At 38.5% G+C, this 22,549-nt stretch overlaps 1 long non-coding RNA gene across 1 annotated transcript; it reads left to right on the forward strand.

Annotated features, from left to right (window-relative positions):
* Positions 1–11,269: 11,269 nt before the first annotated feature.
* Positions 11,270–12,842, forward strand: LOC311055666. Its single transcript, XR_014601816.1, has 3 exons — positions 11,270–11,395; positions 11,931–12,017; positions 12,175–12,842. It is a non-coding gene; the product is annotated as an uncharacterized lncRNA (long non-coding RNA).
* The last annotated feature ends 9,707 nt before the right edge of the window (positions 12,843–22,549 follow it).

The raw sequence follows: 22,549 nt of genomic DNA on the forward strand, positions 1-22,549 counted from the left end.
TTTGTTATTAGCAGAGGTAACACCCCTAAACATTGTAAAGTAAGGGCAGATCTTTGTGCCTCAAGACTCTGGCTCATGCCCAAGAAATGGAGAGATAATAACCAAAACTAGTCTGTATTTTTATATTCTATATGTTACTCAACGTTCACTCTTATTCTTATTTATTGTCTCCGCCAGACCGAAAGGCATGGCAAGAGAGTATGTTTTGCACCCTGTCCGTCCGTCCTTCCGTCCGTGTGTGTGTGTGTGTGTCATTCTGTCTGTGGACAGCCAATCTCCGGCACCGTTGGCTTGATCGCAGCGAAACTGTGAACACACACACACACACACACACACACACACACACACACACTCCCTGGGTGCCAATTCAGAACCTCTGCCCCAAATTTTTCACATGGGTCTGTTATAGCGCCACTAGGAGGCCGCTTTTTGCCACACACTTTTTTGACAGTGCTCCTACATATTTTGTCCAAAATCGCAAATCGGTACACACTATCTCTATAGTCATTAAACGAAACGGGTCTTTCAGATAAGCCTCATGGTGGCGCTATATCAGGCCGATTTGTGTTTGTACCTATAACTGCACCGATCTGTGTAAAACTGTGTATGTACACTCCCTAGAGACCAAGGAAAAACCTTTGCCCTGCATTTTTCACATCTGTCTTTTATGGCGCCACCAGGAGGCCGACTTATGTAAAAAAATAAATGATATTACTCCTTCAGATTTTATCAAAATTTCACACAAATCAGTACACATGATCTCTATAGTCATGCGATCAAGACAGATGTTTTACATTTTTCATATTCAACCCTGATTGGCTAAGATTTACATCTGAAGTTTGCAGGAGTGGCTCATTTTGAACAAAATGCCGCAAATCATGAATGCAGTGTTCGATTGCGGTGGAACTTTGCACACACATTCGCACTACGTTGAGGAACAAATGCCACCCTTTTAAAAAATCGGTATTCGGTACACATTATCTCTATACTCAAGTGATCAAGACAGATTTTTTTGTATCTTTCATATTCCATCCTGATTGGCGAATTCTGAACATTGCTGGCCCACAATAACCTACCTGACCCAGAGACCTGTGCTCCAAGGAGCACTTTTTCTAGTTACCACGCCCATTTGCGTCAGGATGGATTTTCCGCCATTTTTAATTTTCTTCAAAACACACTTTTAGCTCCTCCTCCCACATATTTTGTCCAAATGTCACACAAATCGGTACACATGATCTCTTGACCCATGCAATAAACATCTCCAAGCGGAATTTTGATAGTCCACGCCCGTTCGTCCGTAAATGGCTTCCAAAGTTAGCGCGAGGGTCCTGTTTTACAAAAAAGGTAAAAAATCACGAAGGAAACGTCCGGTCAATCCCAAATTGTAATCACATGTGGTGGTTTACTCAACAAATCCCTAAAAGCATTTCCACTTTGATCCATAGGAGGCGCCACAAATGCACAAAACGTAACCGTTCGATGCAAAAACATGATTTTTGGAGGGATAAATCCTCTCAAAATGAAATAAAAGCGATATCAGGAGTGACGTGACAATTGGCCCGTTACATTTGTGGGAGGGGCCTATTTATTTAGTGGGAGGGGCCTATTTCCTAAAATCTAAACGGCACGTATCACGAAGGCAGGATCCGATCGGCACCCGATTCGAATGGCACGTCGTCGGCGCAACCACACTTTGCAATTTCCCAGAATTGCAACGCGTCTAGTATTAACATTATTCCTGTACAATGTTAAACTTTGCCCCCCTACTCCTTCCACAGTTTTGGCAGCACACACTACAGTCATATGTCAAATGACCGGCTTCATCGGGAATCGTGCGCTTGTATTTTGCTAAGAGGTTGTGTAATTGATATTAATGTATTAGTGAATGAATTAATCCCCATTGACTTATAATGGGAAAATGCAAAGACTCCCATTCAAGTATTTATTTCTTGGAAATCATAAGGGCTACAATTATAGTGCAGCAGCTTAATAACATAATCGTTCACTTTGTGATACAAGCATGAAATTTGGCACAAATACTTTGTAAGGGCCACTCTGGTGGAAAAAGGCGCTGGCCACTCAAAAATCCAAGATGGCGACCGTTTTTTCAAGATGGCCCCCACCCACCTTAGCGGAGCAGATACTGATACAATCTTTTAAGTTGTGATACGGATGAAATTATGCAAAATTACTCCACTCGTATGAAAAAGGGCACTGGCCACTCAAAAAATTCAACATGGCCACATTTTTCAAGATAGCTTCCAGGAGTTGTACCAATATTGTCCTATTTCAGCTTACATACACACATAGTACAGTGTAGTGTAGTTTTTGTCATGACTATTATAGTCTGTGAGCCAGGACAAAAAATGTGGGCCATGGGTACCAGGTACCATCTGGGGGGGAATAATTCTCATAGTGATTTTTGGGAAGGTATACACCCCTAGTGCTATAGAGAATATGTGATAGCATTGCAGCGGTGGTAGCTTTCTGTGTTATCACTCTATTCATAACCCCATGCCAAAACACACTTTTAAAAATTATAGAGAAAACCGAATGAGGCATTCCACTTCAAACTGATTGTTTTATCTCATTATTGACCCTCTCTCTTTGGAAAATGGTGGGCATAGCTCAGACAATATGTTTTTCAGAAAAGTTGTTAAAATTAGCAACTCTAGAAATATATATATATTGACTATACATTACTCAAGGTGTATTTCTGTTTTCACGAAAGATGTTGAGGCAAATTCACACCAACGCAACTTGTCGCAACTTGCAACCAGTTGCAAGACATTTCAGCGGTTTGGACTGACCGGTTGCAGGCCTGTGCCTTTGGGGAAATGGTTGCAAGTTGTTGCAAGTATTGCAGTTGCACAATTGTGTTGCGAATCATTGGCGTGGACTGGCTTACACAAAGGTTTCCACTGTAAATAACCTAAAGATTTAACACCATATTTAGCCTACATTATTCTAAGGAAATTATGAAATTCAATAAACAAAATGTTTTGTGTGTGTAATGCATGGGATAACTTTTTACTTTACCATTACATACATGAATATCACCTTTGCAGCAGGTGCTTTTTCCACAACAGTTGTTTACATGCGAAGTACCTCTATGTCTTGCAGAATCGCTAATTCATTCATTTTTTTACTTACAGTAAGTGGGACAAATCGAATATCATGCAGGTTGCACCCTCAGTTCATGTAGTCCGTAAGCTAGGACCCCACATTTACCATCTAGGGGGAATAATTCTCAAAGTGATTTTTGGGAAGGTATACACCCCTCGTGCTAGAAAAGATGTGAATATTGCAGCGGTGGTAGCTTTCTGTGTGTTATCAATCCATTCATAACCCCATGCCAAAACACGCTTTTCAAATTTAGCCTATACCTGTACAGAGAACCGAAGCATTCTACTTCAAACTGACGATTCTCTCTTATTATTGACCCTCTCTTTTTGAAAAACGGTGGGCATAGCTCAGACTATATATGTTCTCTATCACTCCATCCATTCATAACCCCATGCCAAAACACACTTTTAAAAATTATAGAGAGAACCGAATGAGGCATTCCACTTCAAACTGATTGTTTTATCTCATTATTGACCCTCTCTCTTTGGAAAATGGTGGGCATAGCTCAGACAATATGTTTTTCAGAAAAGTTGTTAAAATTAGCAACTCTAGAAATATATATATATTGACTATACATTACTCAAGGTGTATTTCTGTTTTCACGAAAGATGTTGAGGCAAATTCACACCAACGCAACTTGTCGCAACTTGCAACCAGTTGCAAGACATTTCAGCGGTTTGGACTGACCGGTTGCAGGCCTTTGCCTTTGGGGAAATGGTTGCAAGTTGTTGCAAGTATTGCAGTTGCACAATTGTGTTGCGAATCATTGGCGTGGACTGGCTTACACAAAGGTTTCCACTGTAAATAACCTAAAGATTTAACACCATATTTAGCCTACATTATTCTAAGGAAATTATGAAATTCAATAAACAAAATGTTTTGTGTGTAATGCATGGGATAACTTTTTACTTTACCATTACATACATGAATATCCCCTTTGCAGCAGGTGCTTTTTCCACAACAGTTGTTTACATGCGAAGCACCTCTATGTCTTGCAGAATCGCTAATTCATTCATTTTTTTACCTACAGTAAGTGGGACAAATCGAATATCATGCAGGTTGCACCCTCAGTTCATGTAGTCCGTAAGCTAGGACCCCACATTTACCATCTGGGGGGAATAATTCTCATAGTGATTTTTGGGAAGGTATACACCCCTCGTGCTAGAAAAGAATATTGCAGTGGTGGTAGCTTTCTGTGTGTTATCAATCCATTCATAGCCCCATGCCAAAACACACTTTCCAAATTAAGCCTATACCTGTACATAGAACTGAGGCATTCTACTTCAAACTGACGATTCTCTCTTATTATTGACCCTCTCTTTTTGAAAAACGGTGGGCATAGCTCAGACTATATATGTTCTCTATTACTGGCAGTGACAACATAGTGACGATACATTACACAAGATGTACTTCTGTTTTCAAGATGTTACACAAAGGTTCCTCTGTAAATAACCTAAAGATGCAATACCATGATTACATAGATTCTCAATAAACTAAATATAGCCTAATGTAAGTGTGTAAGTAATGAATTCTAAATGCCTTCTAAATCCTAACAATTCTTTACAAAAACATGTTGCTATAAATATAAAGTCTAAAGTGACACTGATGCTTTCCCGGATTGAATGGGTTACATACTGTACATGAATGTCACCTTTGCAGCAGGTGCTTTTTTCACCTCTATGGCTGTCAAAATTGCTAACTCATTCATTCATTCATTCTTGAGTAAATATTAAGAATCGATTATGCAGCAGGTTCCAGCCCCAGTTCATTTAAGCCAGGACCCCAAATTTGGCCACCACCGGTAGGGGGGAATAATTCTCATGGTGATTTTTGGAAAGGTATACACGTACCCCTAGTGCTAGAGCATATGTGATAGTATTGCATAAGGAAATCTATTATGAAATTCAATACATCAAATTGAATGTACTGTAGGTGTGTAAGTAATAATAGCATTTATTTTACCATTACATATCTACAGCAGCTTTTCACCACCAATTCTTCACATGGCAAAATCACTAACCCACTGTACCACTGTACTATTTGCAAAAGGTTAATAAAGTATTCAATCAATAAAACGATAATTTAAAAAAACATTCACTATACCACTTTCCCCTCGTGCCAAACACATTCACGATCCTCTCTAGTCTATCCCAAACCAGTCAATAATATTATTTTCGTATAGGCTATTGACCCGTCTCATGTTCTGGTAGTGTTATAATACAAGACAGCACACATATAGCTACCACTGGTGCAATGCTATCACATCTTTTCTAACTCAAGGATGCCGTGTAAGATGGAGGCTGGAAAACTAGTTGCGATGATGTGATCTTTAAAACATAGAAATACAGTTTTTGTGTCTGTGTTTTTGGGGTTGTAGATTCCAATAGACATTAGTTTTCTTGTCAGAGCACAATTTAGTAGGTGGAGGAAAGCTTATTATAATAGAATGAATGAGTTATAGAGTGAATGTCCACATTGCACCAGTGGCGGACGCAGGATCTCTTTATGAGTAAGGCCTGGCAAGTACGAGGTAGGCCGCCCCCCCCCTCTTGTCTTTTTCAGAAAGACAAAAATAATGATGCCCTAGTATCACCTCCAACCCATCATGTTCCTCAACATTTAAGACAAAGTGGAGATGTACTGGCATCCATCTTATTTCTGAGAGCAGGGGTTATGTGCACACGGTGTAATATTCTGAACTGAATAGATTTAGTTCGGTTACAGACAGAAATCTCCTTCGCATAGATCCACATTTCCTGCCAGTCCACATCATCAATGGAAATGTCTAAATCTTTCTCCCAGGACTGTTTAGTAACAAGGGAGGTTAAAGATGAGTTAGATTTCAGAACATTGTAAAAAATTGAGATTAGTTTTTTGGAGAATTGCATAGAAAGAACCCTCTCCACCTGTGAAGCGGAACTATTGGTTAACAGTGTGGTGTCCTTAGTGATAAACTGTCTGATTTGCAAATACTTGAAAAAGTCAGATTCATGTTCCTCAACATGATGCCTACACCATGCTTGCCACCAATGTTCCACTCTTTCATGAGATCAATCAAATGCCAATGATCCTGGACCCAGGAAGGCTGGATGAAGGTGGTGGTATAGAAGCTACTTTGATCTTTGATCTACTTTTATGTTGGAATTTTGAGAGGCCAGTGCCTTTTTCCATAAGAGTGGCCCTTACAGAGTATTTGTGTCAAATTTCATCCTTGTATCACAACCTGAAAGATTATATCACTATCTGCTCCGCTAAGGTGGTGGCCATGTTGAAGAAATGGTCGCATCTTGGATTTTTTAGTGGCTAGTGCCTTTTTCCATAAGAGTGGCCCTGTATTTGTGCCAAATGTCATGCTTGTATCACAAAGTGAACAATTCTTATGAAATGTACCATTAATCTGATGTACTATTACAATACTTGGAGGGGAGGTTAATAGTCCAGTGCCCTAATTATGAAAACATAATTGCACCAGTCAGCCTCATGGTGGCGCTATAACAGCCCACTTTACCTTTTAGCCTATAACTCTTGAACCGTATGTTACCCCGCTACATAAATGTAAGGCAGACCAAAGTGTAGGGTATAAAAATAGCAATTATTTTATTATAGAAAAGCTTACAAAATGGTACTTTAATTTATGTGCATATATAGAAATGGTTAAAAGTGTTTGAGCAAATATAAAGGGAAGAAGACTGGTACAAAAAAAGTAAAGTAAATCAAACATAAATCAAGGGAAAAGGAACAGTGGTCCCTTGTGTGCCGCTTGTTCCACATGGACATATAGATCAATGACAAAGCAGACCTTTCACAATATACACAAAGCATGTAATACATAAACACAATATGCACTCAGCTACAAAATGTCACATGAGATACAATGGGCAAACCAAATACAATGGGATTACCTTACCAATAGCTCTTATTATATACACATCAGAAACCTCTCAATGTTTCCACACATCACACTCCCCTGTCTGCACCTGTTATACAATGACCAGATATATAGGTTAAACCATAATGTCATACAAAATCATAAACAAAACATACATAGACCATTGTTCTCCTTTGCACATACATAATCTGATACTCACATATCTCCAGTTTAAAGGCCCATTTCACTGGAGACTAGACCACACCCCAAACAATTTCTGAACACTGGACAGGCATGACAAAGCACCAACAGTGAGTGGCACAGACCTGACGATATAAAAAACATTGTAGATCATATAAAACAATACAACAATAAAAGAGAAGATACAAAAAAACACCAAAACAAACAGGCTTACCGAGTTAACAGGTCAACACTTAAACATCCTCCTCTCAACATGCTACCGGCAGTGTTGAGGACCCACAGATTACTGACCTGTTAGCTGCCTGTTCAGAAGGCCATAAATACCTGTGTCTATTACTATTACTATCACTTTCTCTGCCTCCCTCAGGGGCTACACGTAGGTCGTAGAATAAAAATCTCCTTTTCCCTGGATTCCTTGGGTCATGACGCAACTCCCCATATAGGCCACATCCATTTGCGATTTTCCGCCATTTTCAATTTTCTTCAAAACACACTTTTTGCAGCTTCTCCTACAGATTTTGTCCAAATCTCACAAAAATCGGTACACATGATCTATGGACCCATGCGATACACCTACCTAAGCGGAATTCCATATCGTTCGTCTGTAATAGGCTTCCAAAGTTAGTGGGAGGGGCCTATTTGACAAAAAAATCCAAAGATCACTAACAAAAGGTCTAGTCAAACCCACATTTTAATCACATGTCAAGGGTGGGTTACTCAACAAATACCCAAAAGCATTTCCACTTTGATCCATTGGGGGCGTCACAAATGCGCAAAATGTAACCGTTTGATGCAAAAAACAGATTTTTGGGCGGATGAATCCTCTCAAAATGAAATACAATACAATCATAACGGCACGTATAACAAACGTGGGATCCGATCGGCACAAAATTCAAATCGCACATCGCGCGACTCGCGTCGGCGCAACCACACTTTGCAATTTCCCAGAATTGCGAATATTCTAGTTCAAAATTAAACTGCAATTTGTGAGAAGCTTGGACAAAGGATTTCACCCACTTGGTTATACCTGGTGTAAAGTTGTGATGTAACTATAAACTGAAGTTGAAGTTGATGTGACTTACCAGAGCTTCAATACCGGAATGGCTTAAGCCCACACATTTCATTTAATAACAAATTGATTATATGGTATTTTTTTATGTCCCTCAAATTTAAAACTTATGTTTCCTTGATTTGGACAAACAATTTGTGGACAGTGAAAACAAGAAATTCCTTTCTTATCTTGCAATAAGAGTGCTCATGACCTCTCGTAAAAGTATCAGAAGAGCACAAATTAGAATGAATCATGGAAATCATAGGGTAATAACAAAATAAGAAACACATTTTTCTTATATTGCTTCACTCATGAGGCCCATTATCTGCTTAAAGCTGAAATTGAATTTAAGTATTTTATTTGTTGATATGATCAGAAATGAACAAAAAGGAATAATGATTAGCTGTGTGAAGAAATACCACTCTTTTGCTCCAGGTACCAGTAGGAGCAGCCTGGCAAGAGCAACAGCATCTGCAGGATGACCTGTGATACACAAGTGGATGCTGGAAAAAGTGTTACATATTTTTGATCCAACATAATACAGTACTGATTGGTTAGGAAGCAGACAACATCTCATGACAACATGATGAAAATCCAGAGGATAGCAGCATTTAAAAGCATTTACTACTTGTGTATAGTGCCATAAAAATAGGCATATCTATTCACTGTTGAAAACTTTGTGTTCAGTTGTGTTGCATACCTGCACTTGGCAAGGTAACCAGAAGAGTGGCCAACAGCACAATGTGGGCATCTCCGCGTGATTTACAGCACACATACACACAATTGACTGCAACATGCATATTCAGGCTCTGGTACCCCACGCCAGGACCAACACTATCCTAGAACCTACCTCCCCTTCTCTGATGACAACATGACCCTCTCATGTATCCTTCAATTTGTACTCTTCTGAGTTAATTTAACATTGAGGATTTACTGTGTAGAACTGATCACAGTTCTGGTTAGCGTGGAGGCATTGTTTGAGATGGGTCTTAAAACTGGATATGTTCAAGATCCAATATTCAGGATTTCTTATTGTTACGTCTCATGTACACAAGACAAGAGTACAATTCTTTGGTTTTAGTTCCTAAATATTGTATTAGTTATAGCACACTTTGAGGTGCTTGAAGGTGCCGTATGTATGATTCCCACTTCTAAATATTATACATACAGATATGTGTATGTGCAAACTGAACAGTGTGAAAACCTTTTGTTTTTGTTTGGCTTCTGACTGGTGTTTCTGGGCTGTCTTATACTTTGAATGGGAAAAAATAATGATACAGATCAACAATAGAAACACTCTCTCCCTTTCTCTTGAACGGCTGCTGAATGGACATCAGGCTACAGCACCAAACTAGTTGTGACACTGCATTCCTTCAAATCATGTCATGCCCTTCATTATCTAATCACTCATCATAAGTATCAGGTTTGACTATCAAGTTTATTTTCAAATTGTTTCATTGGAATACCTTACAACCACCTCATCAACATAATAGCAACACAAAATAGAGCTACTGTACCATGCCAAACAAAAAACGAGTTTAGCTGGTAGATCTCCTCTTGTCCTCAAGTGACACTATCTTATGCACCTACTGTATGCATGGTCCTACTGTATACAGCCATCTGTATAATCATAACGTGTCATAACGAGTGGATTACTATCGATGCACTTAATTATGTCGGCTAGCTAACTTTCTTAAATTTCATTTTTGATCACCTATTCATATAGATTTTGCTTTTCTTTTCGTGGTTACATTCAGCAGGAAACCTGAGAAGGAAGTGTGTGTGTGTGTGTGTGTGTGTGTGTGTGTGTGTGTGTGTGTGTGTGTGTGTGTGTGTGTGTGTGTGCGTGTGCGCGCGCGTGTGTGACACAGAAGCAACTCAATTTTTCCTGTGTCACAGTGTTTTCTGGCCATCACCACACAGGTATCCTGGCATCAAATTATTATCATAAAAAAGCAACACAAAAAAATCCCAACGTTACAGTACATAATTTTCTCAAAATACTATCATGTTAATGAAACAGAATGCAGTATATAAAAAAAAGAGGAAGAAAAATAACAATTTAAATTATTTTTTTAATAAACATTTTGAAAAAGCCAACACAACGTGTCGTATCACAATATTGTTTGTAGATCAAAAATGTGTCATGCATTACGTTGGAATGGTGATCCCTTTAATTAACAATGGCACTCCACCATTCTCCTTGTGGAGAAGTGTTAATCCTGAACAAAAATGTCACTAACACACTTGGTTTCACACTGACAACCACAGTAGGACACGCCAGATGTAACCACTAGACAGTGTTGGGCTCGTTGCAAAATATGAATATATTACCCGTTTCTCTTTTCAAAAGTGATATTGTTACTTTACTTACAGTAATACTCCCTACCAACAACAATAACGACTTACACTACTCATTACTTTATCGTTACAACCCACAACATTTGTATTTGTTTTTATTTTTTGTCTATAACTGTCTTCATTCTGACTGCAAAACAAAAGCTTTTTCGGCTAGAGTGGAGATTGAAGCCTGCCTGATTTACTAGTAAAAATAGTTGATCTATAAGCTCACAACACATTGCCGCAAGATGCGTTGTAAGCTTGTAGATCAGCTATGTCCTGTGCAAGACGCAGCGCGCAACCATCTATAAAACAGGTATATACTGTAAGCTGCTGTGGTATGACAACAGAACGTACTGTCAGGGGGGAAAGTCTCGGTCTCATTAATATTTATTAATATTATGGACTTTAAAACAAGGTAAGGGACATTGTAACTGAGCTTTCCTCATAGACCTACAAGTGTGGATTTAAAAGTATACGTTGCCTCACCATTTTTTGTCTTAAGTCAGTTAGTAGGCTGGTCATAGATGACCTGAGATGTCTAGCCAGTGTGTATGTAGCCTATTGTCATTGATGTGTGCAAAGCTGGTGCAACAGCCAAAGAAGAAGGACTGAGTTTTTTGTTCATTTAGCCCCAGGCCAGTAGACTACATTCCTTCAGCTTTAGCGTACCCTTTCCTACACAACCAATCACGAGGCTTATAGAATTCTTGGGTTGGTATATTAGGGTTGGAGCTGGTACTAGATGATATTGTTGAGAGCTGAATAATATCTGAAAACCAAATCAAGGCTTACAACGACCTGTACAAGTAAGTTTGTTTTTCTTTCTCTCTGACAGTTAATTTTATTAGGCTACTTGATGAAAAAACTGCAGAGCTGTGAATACATATAAAATAGATTTTGTAACCCCAGCCACTGTCCCCAATTTGCTTGTTGTGATACAAATAATTAAAGATATAACAATCTTATGAAAATGAGTGACTACTAACTTATTAACTTCACGTGCCAGTGGTGCCAATGGAGTTGCCACTATTTTAAGTTGATATAAATAATTCTGATGTTTCTAAAAGCCAGACCAAGCAAGTGTGGGGTGGGGGACAACTTTATAATTTTCATTGCACTTCTATCATTAGCAATGTTTTTTTGTATTGTGTTATATCTATGAAAGTGAAATGAATTCACAACTTTATGGCATAGGAAACATTAACTTTGGTTAGTGTCGGCCTACTGGTAATATATCTTGGTATATTCATAGGGGTTGATTTAGTCAAATTGCCTGTTCTGTATAATGTAATTTATTTTCATTTGACCAAAACATGCTTACTGTAATCCATATGTTTATAGGAATGGGAAAAGGACATTCAAAAAAGTTACTCGCACATGCAGAAACAGAAGATGCACATGCATGTGCACCTATCCCTGATCCTGCATGTAAGATTTGTTAATATAATTATAGAATGTTTAATGTTAAATTATCATTATATCTAAATGATTAGATAAGATAATGTATATGAATGTCATTAAAGCTACGTTTTGTTGCGGAATGCTGTCTTAACCTGCACTTTCTTTTGTTGTTGTTGTGATCCAGCGGGGCGGGTTCTCCAGATGGCTCAAAACCACTTGATGATGCCGTTGTACGAGGCAGGAGTTGCTGATATGTGGGCAGGAGAAACTGACTCTATGGGGATATGATTCATTATTTTGTATGCTCTGTGCGCTCAAAAAGAGAAGCTACAGTTGCTATTATTAAATCCTACATTGGTGACCTTGATGTTTGTCAGCTGTTTCCATGACAGCAAATTGGTTAAAATAAATTGATAAGAAGAATATTGTGGGTGCCGTATTTTTTGTATTTTTGTGCTGCCTTTGATATGGTTGACGTGACCATAAACTACTAACATATTATGTATTATGGTTCTGCCCCAGTGGCTTTATCATGGTTAGAAAGCTACAATAGGCATAGGCTATATATATATATATATATATCTATTCAATAGCTCTCAACAAGCTTTCTTTAATGGAAGCTTTAAAGACGCTAGACATGTTGAGAGCAGAATTCCAGATGGAAGTTTGTTTGGCCCTTTAATTTTCTCCATATTTACAAATGACTTTCCATTTGAGAAAGCAAATGTGTCTATGTATTCTGATGATACAACGATATACATACAGTACCATAATGAAATTACTGCAACTCTGATTAAATAATTACAAACTGTATTGGAATGGGTGACTAGCAATAAATTAGTCTTAACATTCCAAAAACTATTGTTTGGTACAAATCATTCATTGACCTAAACCAGCGGGGCCCACTGGTGGGCCATGAGGGTACTGCAGGTGGGCCCCCAATTAATTGGCAAAACACAAAGATTTGAATGAAAATATAACATTAATATTAAACAAATTATGTAAAAAAAATGACATGGTATTTTTTGTCTTTAAAAATAGTGATACCAGTATACCAGCCGGAACACTTATCGATTGATTGAGCATTAAAATACACCTGCTCTGAAAATGCACCTGTGAATGCTTTCAAGATTTGGGCCTTTATCCAGAAAAGGTTGGGAACTGCTGAGCTAAACAATGCAGCAGTTGAGCACGTACAGGAAACAAACCTTTTAGGTGTTATTTTAGATTGTAATTTGTCATGTACGGGACATAATTATAGATAAAGTTATCGTAAAGTTGGGATGAAATATATCTGTTATAAAAAGGTGCTCAGCGTTCCTAAGTCCACAACTGACCAGACAAGTCATCCAGATTCTTATCACACACCTTGACTAATTGTCCGGTGATCTGGTCAGGTGAGAAAGGATCTGGGATCTGCAGCTGGCTCAGAACAGAGAGCAGCTCAGCTGGCCTTTCTATGTACTTCAAGTTTTCTTTTAGTAATGCATGAGAGGCTGACAGTATGTATTGTTTTGATATATGTACTTACTGCAATATCCCAAATGTTTATTTATTCAACACTCAGCTTTAACGTACACCCAGGGGTCATCACCATGCCAACTTGCGATGGACATTTCCATCAATATTTTATTTTTGCCACGGACATGCAAAACAAGTGATCAATAATATTACCAGAAACACATATAGGCCTAGCCCCAAATATATACAGTACGAACTAACTACTAATGGATTCTTGATGTGTCGACTCTATTCCACTGCACTCCACATTTTAAAAAAATCTACTGTAGCATACTTATCAAAAGAAATTAAATAAAATCTAAATTAATTTTGGGGGGAAGCCGATCTACAAGCTCACAACACATCACGACATGTTGTGAGCTTGTAGCTCAGCAATATTATTTTCTTTTTAACCTATAATGGCATGCCCAAAATTGGGATGTCAGGGTTAAAGTGGTTAAAGGTTAAAGGTTTAACCTGACACGTCAAATGGAAGAAGCTTGCGACACACATTTGTTTCACAGCCTACTTCCTGAAATCAAATGCAAATGAGATTTCCTGAGGGAGGGGGGTTTACCAGGCTAAAAGTGGTTAGCTATACTTTGGAAAAACTGGAGACTGGGATGGTATCACTGTACACTACACTGGCAGGTGGCAGTCCTGAGACAGGCATTAAATGTGGTATGGTCCAAGTATATTCCATGTTTGGAATTTCAATAATTGGGTCTTATCAGTACATAGTGCTTCCATCTTACATTGCAGGAGCAAAAGGGCCACTTATATGCAAAGGTGAATGGGTGCGTATTATACTTCATATGGTTATTACAGTATATAGACAGATGGCTTTTCAGAGGACAGTATTACTTGAGGACAGGAGAAGTTCTACCTGCTAAACTATTTTTTTGTTTGTCAACGTAAATAGCTTCAAATAGTTGTGGTTTCCATTAAGGTGAACAGGTACAGTAGTCTATGTTGATGAGAAAGTATGCCGATGAAACATTGGAAGAATACTTCAAAACAGATAATTATGAACGTGATGAGTGATTAATGAAGGGCATGCAGGATTTTAAGGAATGCAGTGTAACAATAGTTTGATGCACAGGTGCCTAACTTTGATCAGAGGTGAAGGAGGTCTGATGGTGAGGCTGTGGATCAAGGGTTTCCATGGATTATGCTTGTTGAGTGTTATTATAATTTAGTTGTTATAGTTATTAATGGACACTTTGAAACACTTTCTCTCAACTGAATTAGCTTTAATTGTCAAGTTAAAAAAAGTCACTACCAATCAACTTTAAATTGCCTGAAACGTACTCCTAACAGGTTTTTGGGGGAACATTTTTTTTTCGTTTCGGTAGTGACACCATTGTGTCATTACCGAAACGGAAAAAAAAATTACTAAGTCCAGAGCTCGAAGAATGTTAGGGACCAAAAAAAAAGTCACTACCAATCAACTTTAAATTGCCTGAAACGTACTCCTAACAGGTTTTTGGGGGAACAATTTTTTTTTCGTTTCGGTAGTGACACCATTGTGTCACTACCGAAACGGGAAAAAAATTACTAAGTCCAGAGCTCGATGAATGTTAGGGACCGAAAAAAAAGTCACTACCAATCAACTTTACATTTTTCGTCACCAGCATTTTTCGTCATTTTTCGTCACCAGCATTTTTTCGTCACCAGCATTTTTCGTCATTTTTCGTCACCAGCATTTTTCGTCATTTTTCGTCACCAGCATTTTTTCGTCACCAGCATTTTTTCGTCACCAGCATTTTTTCGTCACCAGCATTTTTCGTCACCAGCATTTTTTAGTCATTTTCCGTCACCAGCATTCTTCGTCATTTTTCGTCACCAGCATTTTTCGTCATTTTTCGTCACCAGCATTTTTTCGTCACCAGCATTTTTACGTCACCAGCATTTTTCGTAATTTTTCGTCTCCAGCATTTTTTCGTCACCAGCATTTTTCGTCATTTTTCGTCACCAGCATTTTTCGTCACCAGCATTCTTTCGTCACCAGCATTTTTCGTCATTTTTCGTCACCAGCATTTTTTCGTCACCAACATTTTTCGTCATTTTTCGTCACCATCATTTTTCGTCACCAGCATTTTTTCGTCACCAGCATTTTTTGTCATTTTTCGTCACCAGCATTTTTTGTCATTTTTCGTCACCAGCATTTTTTCGTCACCAGCATTTCTTCGTCACCAGCATTTTTCGTCATTTTTCGTCACCAGCATTTTTCGTCACCAGCATTTTTTCGTCACCAGCATTTTTTCGTCACCAGCATTTTTTGTCATTTCTCGTCACCAGCATTTTTTCGTCACCAGCATTTTTTGTCATTTTTCGTCACCAGCATTTTTCGTCATTTTTCGTCACCAGCATTTTTTTCGTCACCAGCATTTTTCGTCACCAGCATTTTTTCGTCACCAGCATTTTTCGTCATTTTTCGTCACCAGCATTTTTTGTCATTTTTCGTCAACATCATTTTTCGTCATTTTTTGTCACCAGCATTTTTCGTCACCAGCATTTTTTGTCATTTTTCGTCACCAGCATTTTTTCGTCACCAGCATTTTTTGTCATTTTTCGTCACCAGCATTTTTCGGCATTTTTCGTCACCAGCATTTTTCGGCATTTTTTGTCACCAGCATTTTTCGTCATTTTTCGTCACCAGCATTTTTTCGTCACCAGCATTTTTTCGTCACCAGCATTTTTCGTCATTTTTCGTCACCAGCATTTTTCGTAATTTTTCGTCACCAGCATTTTTCGTCACCAGCATTCTTTCGTCACCAGCATTTTTCGTCATTTTTCGTCACCAGCATTTTTTCGTCACCAGCATTTTTCGTCATTTTTCGTCACCAGCATTTTTCGTCACCAGCATTTTTTCGTCACCAGCATTTTTTCGGCACCAGCATTTTTTGTCATTTTTCGTCACCAGCATTTTTCGTCATTTTTCGTCACTAGCATTTTTCGTCACCAGCATTTTTTCGTCACCAGCATTTTTTGTCATTTTTCGTCACCAGCATTTTTTCGTCACCAACATTTTTCGTAATTTTTCGTCACCATCATTTTTCGTCACCAGCATTTTTTCGTCACCAGCATTTTTTGTCATTTTTCGTCACCAGCATTTTTTGTCATTTTTCGTCACCAGCATTTTTTCGTCACCAGCATTTCTTCGTCACCAGCATTTTTCGGCATTTTTCGTCACCAGCATTTTTCGTCACCAGCATTTTTTCGTCACCAGCATTTTTTCGTCACCAGCATTTTTTGTCATTTTTCGTCACCAGCATTTTTTCGTCACCAGCATTTTTCGTCATTTTTCGTCACCAGCATTTTTCGTCACCAGCATTTTTTTCGTCACCAGCATTTTTCGTCATTTTCGTCACCAGCATTTTTTCGTCACCAGCATTTTTCGTCATTTTTCGTCACCAGCATTTTTTGTCATTTTTCGTCAACATCATTTTTCGTCATTTTTTGTCACCAGCATTTTTCGTCACCAGCATTTTTTGTCATTTTTCGTCACCAGCATTTTTTCGTCACCAGCATTTTTTGTCATTTTTCGTCACCAGCATTTTTCGGCATTTTTCGTCACCAGCATTTTTTCGTCACCAGCATTTTTCGTCATTTTTTGTCACCAGCATTTTTCGTCATTTTTCGTCACCAGCATTTTTTCGTCACCAGCATTTTTTCGTCACCAGCATTTTTCGTCATTTTTCGTCACCAGCATTTTTCGTAATTTTTCGTCACCAGCATTTTTCGTCACCAGCATTCTTTCGTCACCAGCATTTTTCGTCATTTTTCGTCACCAGCATTTTTTCGTCACCAGCATTTTTCGTCATTTTTCGTCACCAGCATTTTTCGTCACCAGCATTTTTTCGTCACCAGCATTTTTTCGGCACCAGCATTTTTTGTCATTTTTCGTCACCAGCATCTTTCGTCATTTTTCGTCACTAGCATTTTTCGTCACCAGCATTTTTTCGTCACCAGCATTTTTTCGTCACCAGCATTTTTTGTCATTTTTCGTCACCAGCATTTTTTTCGTCACCAGCATTTTTCGTCACCAGCATTTTTCGTCACCAGCATTCTTTCGTCACCAGCATTTTTCGTCATTTTTCGTCACCAGCATTTTTTCGTCACCAGCATTTTTCGTCATTTTTCGTCACCAGCATTTTTCGTCACCAGCATTTTTTCGTCACCAGCATTTTTTCGGCACCAGCATTTTTTGTCATTTTTCGTCACCAGCATCTTTCGTCATTTTTCGTCACTAGCATTTTTCGTCACCAGCATTTTTTCGTCACCAGCATTTTTTCGTCACCAGCATTTTTTGTCATTTTTCGTCACCAGCATTTTTTTCGTCACCAGCATTTTTCGTCACCAGCATTTTTTCGTCACCAGCATTTTTCGTCATTTTTCGTCACCAGCATTTTTTCGTCACCAGCATTTTTTCGTCACCAGCATTTTTTCGTCACCAGCATTTTTCGTCATTTTTCGTCACCAGCATTTTTCGTCATTTTTCGTCACCAGCATTTTTTCTGGTGACGGTAGTGTCACTACCGAAACGGAAAAAAAATTACTAAGTCCAGAGCTCGATGAATGTTAGGGACAAAAAAAAAAGTCACTACCAATCAACTTTAAATTGCCTGAAACGTACTCCTAATAGGTTTTTGGGGGAACATTTTTTCTTTCGTTTCGGTAGTGTCACTACCGAAACGGAAAGAAAATTACTAAGTCCAGAGCTCGATGAATGTTAGGGACCAAAAAAAAAGTCACTACCAATCAACTTTAAATTGCCTGAAACGTACTCCTAACAGGTTTTTGGGGGAACAATTTTTTTTTCGTTTCGGTAGTGTCACTACCGAAACGGAAAAAAAATGACTAAGTCCAGAGCTCGATGAATGTTAGGGACCAAAAAAAACCACCAGCAAAAATCACCAGCATTTTTTGTCATTTTTCGTCACCAGCATTTTTCGTCATTTTTCGTCACCAGCATTTTTTCGTCACCAGCATTTTTCGTCATTTTTCGTCACCAGCATTTTTCGTCATTTTTCGTCACCAGCATTTTTTCGTCACCAGCATTTTTCGTCATTTTTCGTCACCAGCATTTTTCGTCATTTTTCGTCACCAGCATTTTTTCGGCACCAGCATTTTTTGTCATTTTTCGTCACCAGCATCTTTCGTCATTTTTCGTCACTAGCATTTTTCGTCACCAGCATTTTTTCGTCACCAGCATTTTTTCGTCACCAGCATTTTTTGTCATTTTTCGTCACCAGCATTTTTTTCGTCACCAGCATTTTTCGTCACCAGCATTTTTTCGTCACCAGCATTTTTCGTCATTTTTCGTCACCAGCATTTTTTCGTCACCAGCATTTTTTCGTCACCAGCATTTTTTCGTCACCAGCATTTTTCGTCATTTTTCGTCACCAGCATTTTTCGTCATTTTTCGTCACCAGCATTTTTTCTGGTGACGGTAGTGTCACTACCGAAACGGAAAAAAAATTACTAAGTCCAGAGCTCGATGAATGTTAGGGACAAAAAAAAAAGTCACTACCAATCAACTTTAAATTGCCTGAAACGTACTCCTAATAGGTTTTTGGGGGAACATTTTTTCTTTCGTTTCGGTAGTGTCACTACCGAAACGGAAAGAAAATTACTAAGTCCAGAGCTCGATGAATGTTAGGGACCAAAAAAAAAGTCACTACCAATCAACTTTAAATTGCCTGAAACGTACTCCTAACAGGTTTTTGGGGGAACAATTTTTTTTTCGTTTCGGTAGTGTCACTACCGAAACGGAAAAAAAATGACTAAGTCCAGAGCTCGATGAATGTTAGGGACCAAAAAAAACCACCAGCAAAAATCACCAGCATTTTTTGTCATTTTTCGTCACCAGCATTTTTCGTCATTTTTCGTCACCAGCATTTTTTCGTCACCAGCATTTTTCGTCATTTTTCGTCACCAGCATTTTTCGTCATTTTTCGTCACCAGCATTTTTTCGTCACCAGCATTTTTCGTCATTTTTCGTCACCAGCATTTTTCGTCATTTTTCGTCACCAGCATTTTTTCGTCACCAGCATTTTTTCGTCACCAGCATTTTTTCGTCACCAGCATTTTTCGTCACCAGCATTTTTCGTCATTTTTCGTCACCAGCATTTTTTCGTCATTTTCCGTCACCAGCATTCTTCGTCATTTTTCGTCACCAGCATTTTTCGTCATTTTTCGTCACCAGCATTTTTTCGTCACCAGCATTTTTTCGTCACCAGCATTTTTTCGTCACCAGCATTTTTCGTAATTTTTCGTCTCCAGCATTTTTTCGTCACCAGCATTTTTCGTCATTTTTCGTCACCAGCATTTTTCGTCACCAGCATTCTTTCGTCACCAGCATTTTTCGTCATTTTTCGTCACCAGCATTTTTTCGTCACCAGCATTTTTCGTCATTTTTCGTCACCAGCATTTTTCGTCACCAGCATTTTTTCGTCACCAGCATTTTTTCGTCACCAGCATTTTTTGTCATTTTTCGTCACCAGCATTTTTTGTCATTTTTCGTCACCAGCATTTTTTCGTCACCAGCATTTCTTCGTCACCAGCATTTTTCGTCATTTTTCGTCACCAGCATTTTTTCGTCACCAGCATTTTTTCGTCACCAGCATTTTTTGTCATTTTTCGTCACCAGCATTTTTTCGTCACCAGCATTTTTTTCGTCACCAGCATTTTTCGTCATTTTTCGTCACCAGCATTTTTTCGTCACCAGCATTTTTCGTCATTTTTCGTCACCAGCATTTTTTGTCATTTTTCGTCAACAGCATTTTTCGTCATTTTTTGTCACCAGCATTTTTCGTCACCAGCATTTTTTGTCATTTTTCGTCACCAGCATTTTTTGTCATTTTTCGTCACCATCATTTTTTCGTCACCAGCATTTTTTGTCACCAGCATTTTTCGTCATTTTTCGTCACCAGCATTTTTTCGTCACCAGCATTTTTCGTCATTTTTCGTCACCAGCATTTTTCGTCACCAGCATTCTTTCGTCACCAGCATTTTTCGTCATTTTTCGTCACCAGCATTTTTTCGTCACCAGCATTTTTCGTAATTTTTCGTAACCAGCATTTTTCGTAATTTTTCGTCTCCAGCATTTTTTCGTCACCAGCATTTTTCGTCATTTTTCGTCACCAGCATTTTTCGTCACCAGCATTCTTTCGTCACCAGCATTTTTCGTCACCAGCATTTTTTCGTCACCAGCATTTTTCGTCATTTTTCGTCACCAGCATTTTTCGTCACCAGCATTTTTTCGTCACCAGCATTTTTTCGTCACCAGCATTTTTTGTCATTTTTCGTCACCAGCATTTTTTGTCATTTTTCGTCACCAGCATTTTTTCGTCACCAGCATTTCTTCGTCACCAGCATTTTTCGTCATTTTTCGTCACCAGCATTTTTCGTCACCAGCATTTTTTCGTCACCAGCATTTTTTCGTCACCAGCATTTTTTGTCATTTTTCGTCACCAGCATTTTTTCGTCACCAGCATTTAGTTTGTCACCAGCATTTTTCGTCATTTTTCGTCACCAGCATTTTTTCGTCACCAGCATTTTTCGTCATTTTTCGTCACCAGCATTTTTTGTCATTTTTCGTCACCAGCATTTTTTCGTCACCAGCATTTTTTGTCATTTTTCGTCACCAGCATTTTTTCGTCACCAGCATTTAGTTCGTCACCAGCATTTTTCGTCATTTTTCGTCACCAGCATTTTTTCGTCACCAGCATTTTTCGTCATTTTTCGTCACCAGCATTTTTTGTCATTTTTCGTCAACAGCATTTTTCGTCATTTTTTGTCACCAGCATTTTTCGTCACCAGCATTTTTTGTCATTTTTCGTCACCAGCATTTTTTCGTCACCAGCATTTTTCGTCATTTTTCGTCACCAGCATTTTTTCGTCACCAGCATTTTTCGTCATTTTTCGTCACCAGCATTTTTTCGTCACCAGCATTTTTCGTCACCAGCATTTTTTCGTCACCAGCATTTTTCGTCATTTTTCGTCACCAGCATTTTTCGTCATTTTTCGTCACCAGCATTTTTTCTGGTGACGGTAGTGTCACTACCGAAACGGAAAAAAAAAAATTACTAAGTCCAGAGCTCGATGAATGTTAGGGACCAAAAAAAAAGTCACTACCAATCAACTTTAAATTGCCTGAAACGTACTCCTAATAGGTTTTTGGGGGAACTTTTTTTTTTTCGTTTCGGTAGTCTCACTACCGAAACGGAAAGAAAATTACTAAGTCCAGAGCTCGATGAATGTTAGGGACCAAAAAAAAAGTCACTACCAATCAACTTTAAATTGCCTGAAACGTACTCCTAACAGGTTTTTGGGGGAACATTTTTTTTTTCGTTTCGGTAGTGTCACTACCGAAACGGAAAGAAAATTACTAAGTCCAGAGCTCGATGAATGTTAGGGACCAAAAAAAAAGTCACTACCAATCAACTTTACATTTTTCGTCACCAGCATTTTTTCTGGTGACGGTAGTGTCACTACCGAAACGGAAAAAAAAAAATTACTAAGTCCAGAGCTCGATGAATGTTAGGGACCAAAAAAAAAGTCACTACCAATCAACTTTAAATTGCCTGAAACGTACTCCTAATAGGTTTTTGGGGGAACATTTTTTTTTTCGTTTCGGTAGTCTCACTACCGAAACGGAAAGAAAATTACGAAGTCCAGAGCTCGATGAATGTTAGGGACAAAAAAAAAAGTCACTACCAATCAACTTTAAATTGCCTGAAACGTACTCCTAACAGGTTTTTGGGGGAACATTTTTTTTTTCGTTTCGGTAGTCTCACTACCGAAACGGAAACAAAATTACTAAGTCCAGAGCTCGATGTCACTACCAATCAACTTTAAATTGCCTGAAACGTACTCCTAACAGGTTTTTGGGGGAACATTTTTTTTTTCGTTTCGGTAGTGTCACTACCGAAACGGAAAGAAAATTACTAAGTCCAGAGCTCGATGAATGTTAGGGACCAAAAAAAAAGTCACTACCAATCAACTTTAAATTGCCTGAAACGTACTCCTAACAGGTTTTTGGGGGAACAATT

Source organism: Gymnoscopelus microlampas (genome assembly GCF_963454915.1).
Source record: "Gymnoscopelus microlampas genome assembly, chromosome: 11".
Classification (NCBI taxonomy): Eukaryota; Metazoa; Chordata; class Actinopteri; order Myctophiformes; family Myctophidae; genus Gymnoscopelus; species Gymnoscopelus microlampas.